The sequence below is a fragment of the Aotus nancymaae genome, unplaced genomic scaffold, assembly GCF_030222135.1.
Source record: "Aotus nancymaae isolate 86718 unplaced genomic scaffold, 86718_ANA_hifiasm-v0.15.2.pri h1tg000017l, whole genome shotgun sequence".
Lineage (NCBI taxonomy): Eukaryota > Metazoa > Chordata > Mammalia > Primates > Aotidae > Aotus > Aotus nancymaae.
In genome coordinates, this window is record NW_026988429.1 from 16,113,582 (window position 1) to 16,120,520 (window position 6,939).

The following is a 6,939-nucleotide window of genomic DNA, read 5'->3' on the forward strand; positions in this document are numbered from 1 at the left end:
CCTAGGTTTTTACATTTTTTTTAGATATTTTCCTGAATTGTGAATCACTTTGTTTAAACTTAAATAACTAGAGATTCTTTGCGGATCACTATTATTTTGATAAAGAGAGAGCTTTAGGGAAAAGCCATAGGAACTGCCAGGAGAAGGCTCTCCACTCTGTCTCTATGGAACTGTTCTGGAATCTTCCCAAATTGCTCTCTGTGGTGCTAGGGGGACATTATCAGCCTCTAATGAGCTATTATTTCTATCTAAAATCTATCAAGTGAAGGTAACCATCACAATGGATTGGGTTGAACATGGGCAGAAGATTTTGCAAAGATCATTAAAACTAAATAAAGAAGGAAGACTGCAAAGGCTTTGTTAATAAAAAACACCCTGGAACCATGGAATGGAGAGAGAAATTCACATTTTCCTACTTTGCAAATGAAGAGATATTGAGCCTCAAATCTTATATGGTTTCCATTAAAGTTCAAATACTTGGTGTTAGAAAGACTTAAGATTTTTTTTTTCTTATTGAAGCCACAAAAGGAAAATAGAGAAAAGACTGGAAATCTGCGTAACCCAAAATTGAAAAGTTTCAATTATATCTTGGCTTGTGTTTTCTTTTGTTCTGTTTTTGTTTTTTGTTTGTTGTTGTTGTTGTTGTTTTGTTTCTTAGGTTATTTTGAGACAGGGTCTCACTCTGTCACCCAGGCTGGAGTGCAGTGGCACCATCATAGCTCACTGTAGCCTCAGACTCCCACTTCAGCTTCCCAAGTAGCTAGAACTACAGGTGTGTGCCACCATGCCCAGAAAATTTAATTTTTTATAGAGACACGGTCTCACTGTCTTGCCCAGGCTGGTTTTGAACCCCTGACTTCAAGTGATCCTCTCAGCTCTACCTCCCAAAGTGCTGAGATTACAGGAATGCACCACTGCACCTGGCCTTGGCTTTTATTTTCTTTGTTTGTTCTATTCATATCACATTTCAAATGTAACATTCCAAATGCTTACTTTTTTAAATAGTCAATATCTAAGTTTAAAACAATGGAAAACTGATTCACATGATTTTCATATTATATTATACACGTAATGTGTAGTTCAGAAGATGTAACCAAAGCAGGCTATGCTCCCTGCATTGCAGGAAGGGTCCATGAGAAAAGAGGCTGCTTGCAAGGACTCATCATATGACTGCAGGGATATATATGCCTTATAGCAAAGTAATAATTCACATGAGCAAACTAAGAAAAGATAATAGCATGTTTTCTTGTTATCATTGTCCTTCTTGGCAGGATATTTTGGAAAAACATTTTTTTTTTTCTTTTTGAGACAGAGTTGCTCTGTCACCCAGCCTGGAGTGCAGTGGCACCATCTCAGCTCACCACAACCTCCACCTCCCAGGTTCAAGCAATTCTCCTGCCTCAGCCTCCCAAGTAGCTGGAATTACGCATGCACCACCATGCCTGCTAACTTTTGTACTTTTAGTAGAAACAGCATTTCACCACGTTGGCCAGGCTGGTCTCGAACTCCTAGCCTCAGGTGATCTGCCCACCTCCGGCTCCCAAAGTGCTATGATTACAGGCATGAGCCACCACACCCAGCCTCAAGATTTCCACAAGCTGGGACACTATTGCATTCTTCGCAGGTAAGACCACTAGTATATAGTAAGAGAGCTGTGTACCTTACCAGTTTCCTTCCTTCTGTCCCCAGGCCTTCAGTATCGTCTTCCAGAAAGCTGTGGAGAGGGCTGCTCCCAATGAGAGCCTCAGGGAGCGGGTGGCCAACCTAATAGACAGCATAACCTTCTCTGTGTACCAGTACACCACCCGTGGGCTCTTTGAGTGTGATAAGCTGACCTACCTTGCCCAGCTTACCTTTCAGGTAAAAGTGGATTAAAGAAGTTTCCAGAAAACAGGTTATTTTTAGTGCCCAGCCAACAGGTGTTAAGAGACTTTCTTCTTTCAACATCACTTCCCACAGCATGTTTAGACTATCTGTCTTTGGATAGAGGCATCAGACAAGAAGGTCCAATATGGTATATGCATCTGCCCCCACCATTTCCCACTCATGGCAGACATACTTAATCAATCATTGTACTTTTTCTTGCTGATCCTGGATGATCTAAGATCTTCTTCAGCACAGCCCTCCAGCAGCCACTACCAATCAATCAAAACTGGCACTGAATATGAAACTAGGTGAAACCATACCAATAACTAGATGCTTTTGAAATATAGTGAGAAATTTGTTAGAGTATCCATCATTGTGTATTTACCTTTAGATTGTGAGTTTACTGATGCAGTCATCCCCTGGGATAAGAAATTGCACAGGTCTTTCCACAGCTATAGCAGCCTTGGCTTTTGAGACTTTTCAATAACTTGTTCTCAAGGGTTTGGGAAGCAGGAATTTCTGATTTTGCTGCATCTTTAAGAAGAAACCTTTGTCTTCTAGTTATTCTCAACATCAAAAAAACCATGACAATTTACTTCCTTTTTGGTTTTTTTTTTTTTTTTTTTTTTTGGGATGGAGTCTCACTCTGTTGTCCAGGCTGGAATGCAGTGGTGTAATGATCCTGGCTCACTGCAACCTCCACCTCCCCAGTTCAAGCAATTCTCCTGCCTCAGCCTTCCAAGTAGATAGGATTATAGATGTGCACCACCATACTCAGCTAATTTTTTTTTTTTTTTTTTTTTTTTTTGTATTTTAAGTAGAGACAGGGTTTCACCATGTTGGCCAGGCTGGTCTCACACTCCTGACCTCAGGTGATCCACCCGCCTCAGCCTACCAAAGTGCTGGGATTACAGGCATGAGCCACTGCATCTGGCCTAATTTACTTCCTTTTACATATCTCTCTAATCATTTAGAATTGGAATTTTTTCCAGTATGTAAATTGGGAGCACAGACTATCTCGAAGGCCCTTTCCAGTTCCAAAAGTCAGATATTTAATCACACTTCTGTGCTGACTCTGTTTGCACCTGTCAGGGCCTGCCTGAGTTCATGGGTGAGTGTTGCTGTGCCTCATCCCTCTTATCCTCTGTATTCCCCACTCCAGCCAAGAAGACAGCTTGGCCTTTGCAGAAAAAAAAAAAAAAAAAAAAAAAAAAAAACACGTGGGCCCCACCCTCAGTGTGAATGATGAGCTCAAACCAAGCCAGATGCTTTTCTCTCCCTGTACACAGCTCTCTAATTCCCCATTCAAGCCTCTGCACTTTCCATTTCCCACTCCGGGGAATGTCTTCCCTTCCTGTGAAAATATCCCCGTCTCTTAGCTTCTCCAAGACCCAGTCCAAAACTGCTTATAGGAAAGACACATGCACACATATGTTTATTGCATTGCTATTTACAATAGCAAAGACTTGGAACCAACCCAAATGCCCATCAATGAGAGACTGGATAAAGAAAAGGTGGCACATATATACCATGGAATACTATGCAGCCATAAAAAGAACAAGTTCATGTCCTTTGCAGGGACATAGATGAAGCTGGAAACCATCATTCTCAGTAAACTAACACAGGAACAGAAAACCAAACACTGCATGTTCTCACTCATAAGTGGGAGCTGAACAATGAAAACACATGGACACAGGGAGGGGAACGTCACATACCAGGGCCTGTCAGGGGGTGAGGGGAAAGGGGAGGGATAGCATTAGGACAGATACCTAATGCATGCGAGGCTCACAGCCTAGGTGACAGGTTGATAGGTGCAGCAAACCACCATGGCACATGTATACCTGTGTAACAAACCTGCACGTTCTGCACATGTGTCCCAGAACTTAAAATTTTTTTTAAAAACTACTTATAGGAAGGTTAGTCAAATTAGTTTCTTTCTGCCCCTCACTTGCTGGTAACTCCTCTATTCTGTAACTCCTTTAGCATTATTGATTCCTATCTGCATTTCTATCTGGCATATATTCATACATCACTTTGACACTCTTCTCAGATCATGCCACTTGTATGTGTCATCTGCTCAATTAGATTGCAGAAACATACTCTGTGGCATTTATGATTGATATATAATAAATGCTTATTAACCAAGATACAGTCACTCACTGTGTGCAGTTAAGTTACTCTGATATTTGGGGTGAAAATAGATGGACGTAGAAATAATGTATGTGAATACACACTTCCTTCCATTCTACCCTCACTAAACTACCAAAATTGATGGGAAAACTCTAGTATTAGAGGCAGCAATCATTATTCTGAGTGACAACCCCTAAGATTTCTAAGACTCTGGCTACAAGCTAAAGAAATGCAGTGTCATTTCTCCACATCGCAGATTCTCCTCATGAACCGAGAAGTCAACGCAGCAGAGTTGGATTTCCTGCTTCGATCTCCAGTGCAGACAGGCACCACGAGCCCCGTAGAGTTCCTCTCACATCAGGCATGGGGAGCCATCAAGGTCAGTATTGGCCCCCTAGGAAAAAGCCAAGCTCTCATCTCTCAGAGTTTACCCCTGACACTGGTCCCATGAAGTCAGCAGGGCTCTCTTTTGGTTCAAGCAAGGAACTGTGTTAAACATGGGTGCATCCCTTTCCTTGCATTCCCACAGCAAGCTCATCTTTCCTGGGCCTGCAGAGAAGAAGCAGGTGCTTGCTGGTATATGAGGGCTCTGCCTCCGGGGAGTGAGGAAACAGGAAGTTCCCGTGATCTTCCCTGAGTTAGCTGAGCTGCTACCTACCAGGGCTTAAGGCTGGAACATGGGCTCCTTGGTGAGTCCCTAGGGTTGATGCGGAGAGGCTGCCACAGCATTTCCATAAAACAGGCAGGTGCCAGGGCTCTATTCAGCATCTGAATCCTAACTCAGACTCAAAGCAGAAATGCATTTCAGCCTGGGATGCGCCGCAGTTAATAATAGCTCTTCTATATTGAGTCCTTTGGAAATGCCTTACCTTATTTAATTCTCATATCCACCTGGGCAGTAGGTATTGTTTGTTCCCATTTAACATATGGGGAAACAGCTCCCACGCTTGCCAGACACCCAGGACACAAATTTTGGTCTGTCTGATGGCAGAGCCTATTTTCATTCCATGTCATGCAGCTTAGTTTAGCTGGGATTCTGTGAGTGTTGAAAAGATCACAAACTATAAGTTCCAGCTGAGCCCAGTGACTCACGCCTGTAATCCCAGCACTTTGGGAGGCCAAGGCAGGCGGATCACAAGGTCAAGAGATGGAGACCATCCTGGCCAACATGGTAAAACGCCGTCTCTACTAAAAATACAAAAAATTAGCTAGGCATGATGGCGCGCACCTGTAGTCCCAGCTACTCAGGAGGCTGAGGCAGGATGATCACTTGAACCCAGGAGGCGGAGGTTGCAGTGAGCTGAGATGGCGCCACTGCACTCCAGCCTGGCAACAGAGTGAGACTCCATCTCAAAAAAAAACCAGAACTATAAGGTCCCTTCAGTAGGTGCAATGCCTGTACTCACAAATACTGACATAATGCCTGGCAGGGAATGCTGAGTGAGGCAACACCAGCTCACTCCAGAGAGTCCAGGCCTGCACTCTATGTAGGCAGTGAGCATCCATGGAAGGTGTCAGTACCATGTGAGGAACAGCGTCTGCATAAGATGAATCTTGTTTATGATCTACCATGTTTGTTGTATTTTATAGATGTTTAGTAGCACAAAGAAGTATTAGAGTGAAGTAATATGATTGGCTTTCTTTCTTATTTTTTTAAATGGTTTATTTTGAGACAACAATTCATATCCAATTTTAAGAAATAGGCCAGGTATGGTGGCTCATGCCTGTAATCCCAGCACTTTGGGAGGCCGAGGTGGGCAGATCACGAAGTCAAGAGATCGAGACCATCCTGGCCCTCATGTTGAAACCCCATCTCTACTAAAATACAAAAATTAGCTGGGTGTGGTAGCACGCACCTGTAGTCCCAGCTACTTCAGGAGGCTGAGGCAGGAGAATTGCTTGAACCTGGGAGGTGGAGGTTGCGGTGAGCCAAGATTGCACCACTGCACTCCAGCCTGGTGCCTGGTGACAAAACAAGACTTTGTCTCAAAAAAAAAAAAAAAAAAAAAAAGGAAAAGGAAAGAAATAATACAGAGATCTCCCTTGTATTGTTTTTTTCTGCAATGGTAACATCTTGCAATACTATAGTACAATAACACATCTGGGAAATTTAACATTGAAGCAATCCACTGATGTCACTCTGATTTTGCCAGTTTTACATGTATGTGGTGTAGATTCCTATAATCACACCACACTTACAGAAAGTTCCATCAATACAAGGACCTCTCATGTTGGCCTTCTATTACCACATCTTTCCTCACCCACTTCCTAATACCTACCAACCACTAATCTGTTCTCCATTTGTATAATCTTCTGTCATCTCAAGGATGTTACATAAATGGAATTATACAGTATGTAACCATGTGGGATTGGTGTGCTTATTCAGCGTGATTCCCTTGATATCCATCCAAGTAGTTTTACTTTATAACTAAAGCCTAGAACTTAATCATTTATATGCATGCTGTCCCCTTCAAAAGAGTCATCTCAGAAAATTCTAGGCTCATTCCATTAATGCTACCATCACTCAAAAATCGTTTTCTGACTTCTTTTTCAGAGCCTCTATTGTTTTAACCAACTTTAGGACTGTATCTAAATCAAGGGTTATCACACTTTTTCTGCAAAGGGCCACTCAGTAAATATCTCCATCTTTACATCTTCACCTGGCTGCCTTCCCTCTGTGTGTCTCTGTCTCTCAGCTTCTTATAAGGGCACCAGTTATATTGGATTAGGGCCCACACTAGTGACTTAATCTTAACTTGATTACATCTGCAAAGACCCTGTTTCCAAATAAGGTCACAGTCACAAGTCCAGGAGGTTAGTTCTTTAGTATATATTTTGGAGGGACACAATTTACTCCAAAACAATTATGAGGGCCACTTAGACTTTGTAGGCCAGACTCTGTAGCAACTACTCAACACTGCCAAAGCCATACACAGTATGTAA

The 6,939-nt window shown here is 42.5% G+C and overlaps 1 protein-coding gene across 1 annotated transcript in view; it reads right to left on the bottom strand.

Annotated features, from left to right (window-relative positions):
* Window positions 1–6,939, bottom strand: part of LOC135275627 (uncharacterized) — a 42,037-nt gene that overhangs the window by 19,269 nt on the left and 15,829 nt on the right. Inside the window, exons 9-10 of the mRNA XM_064377983.1 lie at window positions 5,853–5,958; window positions 1,661–5,032 (exon numbers count right to left, since the gene is read on the bottom strand). The gene's annotated coding sequence lies outside the window, so the exon portion shown is untranslated. The remainder of the gene's footprint in view (window positions 1–1,660; window positions 5,033–5,852; window positions 5,959–6,939) is intronic.